This window comes from Erpetoichthys calabaricus, chromosome 10 (genome assembly GCF_900747795.2).
Source record: "Erpetoichthys calabaricus chromosome 10, fErpCal1.3, whole genome shotgun sequence".
In the NCBI taxonomy this organism is placed as follows: domain Eukaryota; kingdom Metazoa; phylum Chordata; class Cladistia; order Polypteriformes; family Polypteridae; genus Erpetoichthys; species Erpetoichthys calabaricus.
Window position 1 is genome coordinate 69,755,563 of NC_041403.2, and position 13,783 is coordinate 69,769,345.

The 13,783-nt window shown below is 35.5% G+C and overlaps 1 protein-coding gene and 1 pseudogene across 2 annotated transcripts in view; both read left to right on the top strand.

The window, feature by feature from the left end:
- Positions 1–13,783, top strand: part of LOC114659130 (calcium-activated chloride channel regulator 1-like) — a 257,992-nt gene that overhangs the window by 171,206 nt on the left and 73,003 nt on the right. The window lies entirely within an intron of this gene.
- On the top strand, positions 1,197–2,841 carry LOC114658386 (SCAN domain-containing protein 3-like; annotated as a pseudogene).

The window sequence follows — 13,783 nt, forward strand, 5'->3', positions numbered from 1 at the left end:
TATCTTGAAATACGCAGGAAGTTATTTTAAGATATCTGAAAATGTATTTGAGATATCTTGAAATACGCAGGAAGTTATTTTAAGATATCTGAAAATGTATTTGAGATATCTTGAAATACGCAGGAAGTTATTTTAAGATATCTGAAAATGTATTTGAGATATCTTGAAATACGCAGGAAGTTATTTTAAGATATCTGAAAATGCATTTGAGATATCTTGAAATACGCAGGAAGTTATTTTAACATATCTGAAAATGCATTTGAGATATCTTGAAATACGCAGGAAGTTATTTTAAGATATCTGAAAATGCATTTGAGATATCTTGAAATACGCAGGAAGTTATTTTAAGATATCTGAAAATGTATTTGAGATATCTCAAAATGCTTGCAGATGTATTTTAAGATATCTTGAAATGTATTTGAGATATCTCAAAATGCACATGAACATATTTCAAGATATCTCAAATTGCATTTAAGATATCTTGAAATGCATTTCAGATATCTGAAAATGTACAGCATATCACTTCAAGATATCTTGAAATCTGTTTGAGATATCATACAATTCTTTTTAGATATCTTAAAATAGATGTATTTTTAGATATCTATAATTCAATTTGAGATATCTAAAATGCATTTCCAGATATCATAAAATTCATTTTGAGATATCTCTAAATGTTAATTTGGCTTGCCATACTTTCGGGCACGTTTTGACTTGCTCTGTTTTTGACGCATATACGCGATTTAACACGAACGAAATCATGATCAAGTTCAAGTCCAAACATGCTCCTGATATTTTACTATATAACAAGCTTGCACTTAGGTTGAAAGTTCATTTGCGTTTTGAAATTCGTTGGAGCTTGAATGATAATATACTCATCTACTAATTTATTTCAAATGATTACAAAGTGATTACATAGTTAAATAAAGTGAATTAAAATAAAGTGATTGAAAAAGAATTTACAAAGTGCTTAGTTACCTACGCGCGTTTTATTATTGTTTTTTTTCTTATTGTTTAGTTTCTTAAACATATATATTTTTTTGATTTGCAAGTTTACTGCGAGTTTTATGATGGCAGACACGAAAAAAAAATGCAGACAATACAGTTTGGACTACTTGAAGTTTGGATTTATTCCATCTCTATCAAATCAACACTTGCCGATGTGTCTCATATGTGAAAAAGTATTCAGTAACGATGCCATGAAGCCTTCAAAAATGGAGGACCACTTATCAAGAGTACATGCTGACAAAAAAAGTAAGCCCTTGTCATTCTTTCAAGCACTTAAAGAAAAACTAGAGAAAAGGCCATCCATAAGATCGATGTTTGCGTCATCATCTATGCAAGGCGTTGATGGTTTACGAGCGTCCTATAATATATCTTTACTAATAGCGAAGTCGGGGAAACCCCACACAATTGGAGAGCAGCTTATTTTACCAGCCATTGCGGAGGTCCTCAACAATGTATTGCACAAGCCCGCACATGATATTATAAAGAGAATTCCTTTGAGCAATAACACCGTTCAGAGACGAATAGACGAGATGGGTCGCGACGTGGAAAACATTTTATGCAATTTCTTACAGACCAACAGATTCTCTCTCCAGTTGGACGAGTCTACATTACCCGGCAATGAATCTGTTGTTAGGATATGTTCGATATATTAAAGATGAAAATATGTGCCAAGAACTGCTTTTTGCTACATATTTAGAGACTGATACCAGAGGAGAATCGATTTTTCAGGCCGTGGAACGTTTTTTTACCGACAAAGCTATTCCATGGAATAACATTGTTTCTGTTGCGACTGATGGTGCACCATCTATGGTTGGTCGTCATCGAGGTTTTATAGCTCACTTAAAGCGACAACTGCCTGAGGTACTGGTCATTCACTGCGTGATTCACAGACAGCATTTAGTAAAAAAAATCTGTGTCCTAGATTGCACCAGTCTTTACAATATGTTATAAATGCTGTCAACAAGATTCGAAGCAATTCTTTGAACTCTCGGTTATTTGCTCAGCTATGTGAGGAAAACGACGAAGTCTTTACTCGGTTACTTCTGCACACTGAAGTTCGCTGGCTATCAAGAGGCTCTTGCTTAGCAAGATTTTCAACTATTTTTGAATCTGTGTTGGAGTTTTTACAAGAAAAAGATCCGAATTTGAAAGAAAATCTGAACAATTGTAAAACAGATATTTATTACTTGACTGATATCTTTGGTATGTTTAACAAAGTTAATTTGCAGCTGCAGGGTGACGATCTCAACTTGATTAAAACAAAATCAATAATATCGGCCTTTGTGGGTAAACTTATCCTTTATAACAAAATTTAAGCAGAAAAGAATATTCACAGTTTCCACATTTGTCAAAATTACCAGAAATGCTTCAAGACGATGTTATTTTATCATATGTCACTCACTTGGACGCATTACACAAGGATTCTACTAAGAGGTTTGAGGATCTCTTAAATTTACAGATTCCTCAATGGATAATAAATCCGTACAATATCACAGCCATGGAAGAAGCTAATGTGATAATGCAAGAAGAGTTGATCACCATCAGCACAGACGAGGAGCTTAAGCAGAAGTTCAACCAAGGCTATCAGAAGTTCTGGTTGCAGCGCAACATTGAAACACAGTATCCTGCATTGTGGAACATTGCTGAAAAATACCTTATCGCTTTTCCATCATCATACCTAGTCGAAAAAGGCTTCAGTGTGGTTACAAACATTTTGACAAAACAAAGAACTGTTTGAAAATCAACGAACGCGGAGATTTAAGGCTGCAACTCACCAATATTGAACCAGATTTAGCTAGATTGGTAGAAAGTCACCAGGTTCATCCATCACACTGAATTTTTTATTTTTTTATCTTTACTTTGCGATTTAAATGTTTTTTTTTCAAAAAATAATTACCTACTTAAGTATTTTTACGTAATTTATATTAATAATTATTAATTACACTTGATATTTACTGAATTTTATGTCTATTTATTTTGTTAAATTTTGATGAGAAAATGATGTCAAGTTTACTCACTTAACCAACCGTAAAGCTTTTAAATTGGTAAGTATTTTGTATCAATAGGAAAAAAACTAGAGATAGGATTTTTAAAGTAATTTGGCTATGGGGGTCTGAGGTATCAGTTCATTTTGGAAAAGGGGTCTCTTGCCCAAAATAGTTTGGGAATCCCTGGTCTAGAGCTTTGTTGTGAGTGATACAACAGAGGATAGGTGATTTTAGTATTATTATTTATAGGTGTGTTTTAGTACTCAGCAGCCTCACTACACTTCACAATGATAGCACTTACAGTTAACCAGCGCAACTCTAGCAGAGCAGAAGTGTCCATACTGACTTGTGGCAAAGATGGCAGCCTGTGATAGTCATCATCATTATCGGGTGTCATTCTCTGTCAGAGAGCTGACTATCATGGATCTCCATCATACTCATTTTTCAGCAGGCCTATTTATTCCATGGTGTTTTACTCCTCATGTTTCCTTGATATCATCTAATCAGGTTCTCCTTGATCTCCTTTTGCTTTGTTTAATGTTCTTGGTTGCCTCTAAGATGTTCAAGGCCAGATTTCCAACTGATTCTCTCATATACCCAGCATACTTCATTTTTCTTTGTATTAAATCTATTCATAGATTTCTGGTTGTTTTCATTTGGAGTAACACCTCTTTGTTACTTACTTTGTTTTGCCATCTTTACTCAGTGTCCATATTTCAAAACCATAACTCAAAGTTAAGAAAATGTAACACTTTAAAACTTGATCTAAAAAAAATTGTTAAACTTCTTTTCATTAATTGTTTACTTCCAAAAAATGTCTTTGCCCATTCATTATTTGTGTTGTTATTTCTTTTGCACATTATCCAGTTTCTGTTATCCAGCTTCCCATGCATTTGTAGTCTTTAACCTGCTCCAGTTTCATTCCTTTGGCCAGTATCTCACATGTTTTCCTGTTGTCTTAGAGATTATGATTAATTTGGTCTTGTTTAAGTTTAATTCCATTCCATATTCCTTTTCTTTCAAAATTATGTTAGTCTAATTTGTTCTCTGCAATCAGTACTGTGTAATCTGCATATCTTATATTGTTTACTTTGTGCCCCAAATATTTATTCCTTTATTTTCCTGCAGTGCCGCTGCGATTAAATATTCACTATATAAATTGAACAATGCTCTCAGACTGGTCACACATAGTATTAACAAACCTAGAGGCTGCTGTGGCATCAAAATAACATTTTCTAATGATGTGCTGCTTTTTATGACAAAGTATCTTGAGTTTCCATTTGCAGTCCTAACAGCCATACATCCATTTTCCAACCCGCTATATCCTAACACAGGGTCACGAGGGTCTGCTGGAGCCAATTCCAGCCAGCACAGGGTGCAAGGCAGGAAACAAATCCTGGGCAGGGAGTCCGCCCAACGCAGGACACACACACCAAGCACACACTAGGGACAATTTAGAATCGCCAATCCACCTAACCTGCATATCTTTGGACTGTGGGAGGAAACCAGAGCACTCAGAGGAAGCCCATGCTGACACGGGGAGAACATGCAAACTCCACGCAGGGAGTACCCGGAAAGCAAACCCAGGTCCCCTTACTGCGAGGCAGCAGCGCTACCACTGCACCACTGCATCCTAACATAAGCCTCCTCATTCCAATATATGGTTTTGATTAATTTTATTTTTATTTCTGATTTACCAGTCTGTTGTATAAGCTTCAGTAATTATGTTTTCTTCAAGAACCTAATTGATATAGCAGAAATTTAAATCTGTACTTCTTTCTAAAGCTTTTTCCAGAGCATTCTTATTTGGAAAATTGCACCTGTTTTTCCTTTTCCCTTTCTGAAACCTACTAGATTCGATGATAGATTTTGCTGGATTATTTTTTTCAATATACTTCTTTTTTAGGTTAAACAGTGTTTTAGATGTGTGTGAGATTAAGCTGTGACTGTGCCATGTTTAAAGTCACTGATCGCTTCAGTGTGACTTATTGTACTGCCAGTATTTATGGCTATGTGCTCAGCTTTACGTAACAAATGGGGCTGAAACACATGAACTCAATAATATGGAGGGGAGCCCACTTTGAGCCATATAATGTTTTTAATTGTGTTGTAACCTTCAGTTAAAGTGGTGGCAGTGGCCTGGGGTAGTGATTACTTAAGATTACACCAGTAACTTGACAATATTGCTCAGATTCAATCATTGAGCGCTTTGAGTAGTGAGAAAAGCGCTATATAAATGCAAAAAATTATTATTATTATTATTATTATTTCCATTTGCTGAATGGTTGCAAAAGAAAATAAATACAATATTACTAATGGATATAAAAATGCAGGATACCAATCCTTTTAGAGAAGCTTAGTTTAGTAGAAACTGTTACCAGTGATCTCTTAGTGTTGGTCTTCATCTCTTCTGACCTCTCCCATCTCTTTTTTCACTGAAGTAATTTTCATATTAGGTGGCCAAATATAATAAAGATTTGCATGCATGACATTAAATGTTGGGAAACACGGCTAATATTGCTTAATCAAGACCTGTTAGGACATAATATGGCATTATATACACCCATTTAAACAATAAAGGGAAAAAAATAGTACTTTACATACTAATAAGATAAACAGGTTAATCATCAGAGTAAATATAAAATTCCTGTAGCAGGATGTGTTGTGTGCATTCTCAGCAAACACCTAGGGGATGAGCAGAAAATACGACTTCAGATTCACAAATCAACATCAACTGCCTGAACATGGCCTACTTGGCAGGATTATAGAAATCATCTGTAAATATAAGACTGTAAAATCCTACTGTGCCGAAAGAAGCTTTCAGACACCTGAGAGAAATCCATTACATTATGCAACAAAGACAACAAGAACTGCATCCTTCTTGTTGTCACCTATAAACCATATCTAGAAGTACTTTGCTAAATTATAAAAGAACTTCAGCCCATACTGAACCAACAGAAAATGGTGCATCTCCCTTCCTACAGAAAAGATGTAAAACCTGTGTTCACATTTACATTGCAGATTGAGCAGTTATACTACTGCCAACAAGAAAGGGATTATTTTTCTGCAGATCATCTAATGTGGTCTACCTCTTTCTGTGCATGAAATGTCCCAACACTGGACTCTATGTAGGATAAACTGGACAGACACTGCACCAAAGGATGAATTTACACAGATCTCACATTAATTAAGCATACCAATAGAAATGTTCCCGTAAAAGCTCACTTTAGCAGCAATGGACAATGAAGAATGATTTTAAAGTCACAGTTCTTATGGGCAACTTCAAGACACAAGAGGAGAAAAGGGAATGGAAATGCTAAAATTTAACACACTACAACATGGTTTGAATAGAGATACAAGTTTTATGACTAGATATGAGGACATCACTCTGACTGACCCAAGAGATTTGATAACAGATCCACATTGAAAGAAAAACTCATCAAAAACTTTGTTGGGAGAGTTACAGTATCTTATGAGAATCATACATTGTTGTCTGCTCTGGCTAAATGAATCTTAGATCGAAGAGATGTCTTAATATTTGCAACTAAAGATGTCTCACATTATGGTTGTAGAATTACGTTTCTTTCCTAATGTGAATATAAACACTGGTAACTCCAGTTTCTGGGAGAGACTGCATAACTACAGACGTGACAGCCTACATCCCAACAGATTCGGCACCAGGGTCCTGTCTGAAAATATCTCTAAGGTAATTCATTGTGCATGACTTCCTAATTTTAGTTCTTATGTTTGTCATAATCTGGTATTAAGATATAACAGTGTTGTAGTGGGTTTACATGTGGATGTGCGCTATATTAGAGCTAGAGTTACAGATCATAATTTAGAAAACAGGTCCATACAAACCAGTATGCAGATGGATATATTAATTGCTGTCTCAAGCTGTCCCAAAACTTTGATGCAGCTGTGCTCTTCTGAGACCCTCAGTATCACATTACTTAATGTGAGAGTGTTAACCAACATGACATTTTACATTAACAATCCTATTAGTGATAGGAATATAGACTTTCTAACATTGAGTGAAATATGGCTTAGTAGTGATGGCGTGGCAGTATTAATTGCAGCAGCACCTCAGAATTATAATTTTGCTCACACTGTTTGCCAAGGTATTTTCTCAAGCCAGTTAAGCTGTAAAAATGCTAGTTTGGTACTTTTGTGCTTTTCAAGTGTCTTGGTGGAGCTAAGGAGTATCGCAATCTCTAGTATTGACTGCTTACTGACCTCCTAAATATAATGCATCATTTATTAATGAAGTTTCAGATTTATTATCTATAATGATAAAAATATGATGTGGCAGGTGCCTAACAGTATGTGACTTCAACTTTCATATTAATAAAAAGACTGACCCCAAGGTGAGAGAATGTATTAATTGATTTCCAATTCCAAGCTACACATAAGGGAGGACATATACTAGATTTAGTAATCTCAAAAGGGTTAGACGTTAATGTGAGGAAGGCTATAGACATTGGTATATCTGACCATTTCTGCATTTTATTTGATACAGAAATACTGGTGACTTGAACGAAAAAGCAGCATATCATTAGAAAATGTTATTTTGATGCCATAGCAGCCTCTCGATTTGCTAATATTATGTGTGACCAGACTGAGTGCATTGCTTGTCCTACTAAATGTAACCAGTCAGATGGACAATTTTAATGCTAAAGTAAGAGCTGAATTTGACACTGTAGCCCCAGAAAAATGTGTTAAAAAATACACCAGCACTAGAATACTTTTGGAGACTCCTGCTTTGTCTACAGTTAAGAGGATCTGTTGCAAGGCAGTCCTATTTCTCTAAAATTATAAATAAAAATGAAAGAAATCCAAATGTTTTATTTTCTGCTATCGATCAACTTCTAAACACAACTCAATCAGCAGATTGCCTCCTGAATACTTCAAAGAAAACATGAGAACATTTTGCAGTATTCTTTAATCACAAAATAAATTTTATTAGATGTAATATAATACATCCCTCAAAAGCATATACCATTGACCATTATTGAGGTCACTATAGTGAACTAAATTCCTTCACTAAAACAGGTTTACCTGCACTTCTGCGATGCAGTCTTAAACTTATAAACTTATTAAACGTATCTTAGAGATAAGCTGTTAGGAAGGCGAAGAACAGCACACAATGCGTCAGCAAAGGTCTGAGGTGTGAACTGGCTCTTTTATCAGACCTCAGGTGACTGCAAACCTGAGGGACTGGCAGTATTTAAAGGCCCCTCACCCTTACTGGAAAAATAATTAAACAATGAGAGGAACCTGAAGGTAGAAAATCCAAAACCAAGATGAAGGGTAGAGCCAGGGTGCAGCTCCAGCTCAGCTACACCAGCTGTTTGTTTCAAGCGTGGTATCTCATTCTTAGCACATTTACAGTATGATACCACAGCAAAGTTGTAGTTCCTAATTAACTTTCATGTTGCTTTCAAAATAAGTTAATCTGTAGGTTTATTTGTTCTGCTTTTCAATTGTACACACATACAATATTGTTGTTTCTACCTGGATCCTTAGTCTGTATATTTAATTCTGTCATCAAATGGGTGGTGTATTTTGTAGAAAGAAGCAGATAATGCTATAATGCTGTATAATGCTATGATTGTAGCTTACTTTAAAAAGAGCCGCCATTTCTTGACCACAGGTTCCTTCCAAGCCATACTTTGTTTCAGTTCTTGAATTTGGCCACAGTATTTCTTTTTAAGAAGAGGTATGGGACAGTTATCCTATAGTAAGGGAGCTTTATAAAGCAAATATTATTCAAATAATTAAATGTTTTTCTAAACATATTGGCTAAAAATGAAATAATAAATGAACAGTACAAATGCTAAAATGAAAGTAAACACAAACTAAAACATTAATTAAAGAAACAAAGTTGAATGTGAGAATGCATATGATATGATCTTTCAACTGAGAATTTCTGAAAGAGAAATGGACACCTCAAGTCTTTGGTGACCCGAAAGCAGAATAGACCAGAGTAAAGTGTGCATTTGAATACAGAGGGTATAAAACAAAGTATTTTAATGATAGCCGAATGTGCTAAAATGAAGGAATTCTTCAGAGAAGAGTGGGCTGAAAGAATTCATTTACAAGTACTTTGCTGGCTGATTTTATTTAGGATTATAAAAGCAAAATCAATAATTTCAACACTTTATATAACAAATGGTCATGATATGGCATTCTGTTAACATGTCAAACATATATGCATTAAAATAGTCATCCATCCACCTTTTACAAACTCACTTATGTTTGCTGGTGTGCACTATCGTGTTAAAGAAAATGTTCAAAGTTGGGTTTCTTTCAAAAGTCTACAGTTATTGATGTATTAAACGATAGGTCATTTTCAGCTATTAACTTTGGTAAGAGTTCAGACTTGCTTTTTTTTCTTCTTCTTATTCATGGAAATGAAAAACAAAATTGTAACTTGAAACCTACTTGAGTTGCAGGCAGTGTGTAGGCACCTACAAGCATATGTCCATATTGTGTGCAGTCAATGAGCCTTAAAACAGAGACCTACTCATTGCAGTACATGCACTTACAGGTAGATGATTATATTTAATTATATTTTTAAATTATACATTACTAAGGAGTGTCTCAAAACTTCTTTTGGGAAAGTAACTATTGCATTTCGGTTATAGCCAGGTATGCCACATTTTTTATGAAGGTGTGTCTCAAAATCTTCCATTGGCAATGGATGAGAGCATCTACTACTTTCGTTATGACTCAACTATTGCTTTCAAAGATAAACCGTGAGAACAGTGGTCAACCGTAATTTTTAAGTTGGAATAGAACGGAATACACAATTGCAAACCTACTGTCCTGTACCATTCTGATTTTATTCTAGCTCTTCTGAAAATATGATCTGGATTAGCACAGTTCCCTGTGTGTTTTATCCTCATTACTCTTAATTGCTTCTTGGTGGTTTAATGACATGTAATGCTAGGTCAGGCTGCAACTGTCCATCCATTTCCGTCTATCCATCCATTTTCTAATGAACCTATCCAGTTCAGGGTCACAAGCCAGCACTTGTTACAGTAGCACTGGGCCCAAGGCAAGGTGCCTTACCCCAGACTGTGAACCACATAACAAAATGAATCACATAACAAACTCTCACATACACCTTAATTTGGATTAAAGGTAAGTTTCATTATGAACATTTTCACATTCAAAATACCTAACAGGGATTTACATGCATTCAACCAAAATACTGCATTACTATTAATATTTAATATTATTTATTTATTGTATCAGTATGCTGCTGCTGAAGAATGTGAATTTCCCATCGGGATTAATAAAGTATCTATCTATCTATCTATCTATCTATCTATCTATCTATCTATCTATCTATCTATCTATCTATCTATCTATCTATCTATCTATCTATCTATCCTTGGATCACTATGAAAATCCTCAGTGACCACATAGCCAGTTATCTCAAAGTTGCAAAAGGCTGTTTACAGACATTTTAGAATAGTAAGCTAAATATAATTAAGAGATTACGATCTTTTGAACCAGTTTTGGATAGGCTTACCATTTTGTACAGAATTTTTTAGTCCAAACCAGAGCATTATTTGAAGTTGCTGTAACCTTCAGTACCTGCCTGATGCTGCACCATATTTGTCTTATTTAGAAGCACAATTACAGCCATCACACACACCAATCCTCTTCAGCAGATTATGTTGAAGTCACTTCATGAAGGCTTTGCTTGGTTAATGAGCCATCAGGTTACTAAGACTGAAGGCACATCTTCTGCACCTTCTTAAATATTGCAAATCCAAATACTGCGCCCTTTTCTTTTTAGATCAATTGTTTATTGCATTTCAGTGAAAGGAAGAAAACAAGACAAAGCAAAGAAGAACATTTTCACATATATATTTGAAAAACACCCCCATGGTCATTCTCCCATGTCCACCCCACCCCAATGCTCCACTTTTTCTAACTAAGAGAGCAAATGTAATGAGAAGGATCCTTTCACACTAAAAGACGGCTGACCCTACAATTATCTTTCATTGTCATTGCCCAGTGCTTTAAAAGTGAAGATGTTAGTGAAAGGGAATTGTAAAAATGCTTCAGTGAGCTCACATCAACTCTTGAAACACCAAGTGTAGACCCTGAAATTTCTGAATGCATGTCACAGCTAAAGCAGAGACAGAAACACCTTAGAACATTAAAGGCAAAATATGTCAGCTGTGTCAGCAGTTGCTAAACGCCTTACTGCAGCCTGGCATCTTATGATGGCAAGATAATCCAACAAGAGGGAGCTTTTCCTTTACCCTTTTTAATTAAAAGTAGATAATCAAGTCTCTTGAAGCTGAGGTTAAAGATTTCAAGTGATCTGTGCTTTCTTGCAATGCACTACAGAGATTTGCTTTACTCATTGATGGCCATTTAGAACTATACCATTCAAAGACTCTGAAAATGAACACATAAAATGGCTTGTTTTAAACTCTAAGAGATGCCATGTTATCCAGAAACATAAGTGATGGTGAAAATGCAATTGTAGGCTTTTTGATTGCTTCCAGTTTGGTAATCAGTAAAGTGCTTTGGAATTTGTTTCAACTGCTAAATGAAGAGTGAACTGAATATTTCATACAAAAGTGTCTGTTACTGTCTTGAGAGGAGAGGGAGAACTGAATGTGCCAAGAACAGAAAAAGAGGTGGAAGGCCCAGATGCACAACTGCATAGAGTTTAATAGTACTTAGCTGTATAACATTAGTGTGTCAGTTTAAGAGTAGCAATGTGTTTATGAACACAAACAGGAGTCTTCAGAGGAAAGCGCTTTAAGACACTAAATTTGTTTGAGTGCACACATAATCCCTGCCTGAGGGTGTTCCCAACCTACCAGTGCCAGAACTACATTAGGTCCCAGTTGGAGGCATTCCAGAACTCCAAGAGGCTACACCTTTAATTTCAGAATTGCCCAATTTAGTTTGAGATGGGCATTGTAGACATTCCAGATGAGAGTTTTCAAAGGTTAGAGTAGACCCACTGTCAGAGAAAGAGTTAAGCCCAGACTCAGAGTGAACCTTCAGTTTTCAACAGCCTCAGCTTCATGAAGTATGACTCCCTTCCACCATTCCCATCTTGGGGTACTCCAGAGTTGCTTCCTAGGACTGATTCCAGATACCAGAGTGTACCACAAACGCAGGAAGAGGTACTGTATACACAAAGTGCTTCCAACATCTCCAGGAAAGGGTGCACCAGAAACTAACTCCATGTTCCCAGGTAAGGCCGCTCCCTAGCTAGCTCAGTGTTCTTTACCATAGAAGGAATGTACCCCTGTCTACTTCAATGTTTATGGCATTGCTAAATATCTATCAGGCACATCAAACCTTCAAAATTCACAGGTTCTGTTATACCTTTGTTTTTCATTTATTTCAGGTTTTCTAGAATCCCCACTTTGGCTGGCGTTGGGGAATGCTAAAAGGACTACATTGGTGTCAGGCCCTTCTCTTCATTTTGCTCTGAGTTTTTTGTTTTTCTCTGGTTATTTCCCCTCAATTATACTATCATTCTGTATATGCAGAGAATCATCATAAATTAGGACTTCTAAGTTGGAGGGGGGGGGGTAATTACCCCCACTTCTAAAACCATAATTATATAACCAAAGCTAATGTCAATTTCAAGTGAAATTTGATTATAATCTAAGAGATGAATTGTTTTACTCATCTAAAGTCACACCTACTGGATATATATCAGTCATTTCTTTGCCTTCTCCAAGCATTTAGCATCGGTCCAGAATCTGTGGTACACTATTCTGAGAAGTTGATATATGTTTGGAGTTCTCCCTTGATACTATCCAACACCACACCACATCAGCATAGTGTGCCGAACATATGCCATCTTTCCTACTGTCATAAATTAATGAATATTCTTTGGACCACTCAGAACTAGAAGAAGTCTAGTCTGCTGGCAGTTTTGAATGACAGGGTGGAGTGGACTTATAGCTAGGCTAACTATATTTGTACAATTGATTTTCTGATCAGTTCAGAGACCCTACATCAGTGTGTGATGCTGGTAAACCATGAAATTCAACATATTCTGTTTGACAGGTTCTTGAGTCAATAATATGGCAAATAGTAATATTGATAGTGAAAAGGAGGACAAACGTACATCTGTCTAGATTTTTTTTGTCAGACAGAGGAGAGTTAGCTGAAAAACTGGACAATATGAACTGAAGTCTGACAGTAATTTTAAGATTTTAGATGAAGTTCATATCATTATATTCAGGGTCTATGCGTTGGGTTTATTATTATTATTCATATTTAGTTCAAGTTCCAGTATAATTATGAGAAATAAATTAATTAGATTAGAAAAAGTGTTGCTTTTTCACCTCTCATTTGTATTTAGATGTTTATTTTACACTTAGAATTCTCTGGCACTTCTCTCATTTATAATTCTGCCATAAGGTTTAATTAATTCTTGGGTGTATACAGTATCTTCTGTGTTGCTGGAGTTCTTGTTTATTTAGTGATTTGTTAAGGTAAATTGTTATTTAATGTAGCCTTTCTTGTTTAGTTTAAACAGGCAAGTGATCAAAACCAAAAGAACACCTGAAAACAAATTAAATTATTCAAGAAGCTAAACTTCTTAAGTGTTTTTCTGTGAGGAAACAAAGTGCAGGTGTCAACTATCTTTTAAAGATGGTCACCACTGGAATCTTTAATACACCCCAATAATATGTGCCTTCGAAACAACAAAACACAAGTTACAGTGGTGGTGATGTGATGAATGGAATCTCTAAAAACGATAAAAATAATCAAAAACAAAACTGATTAAT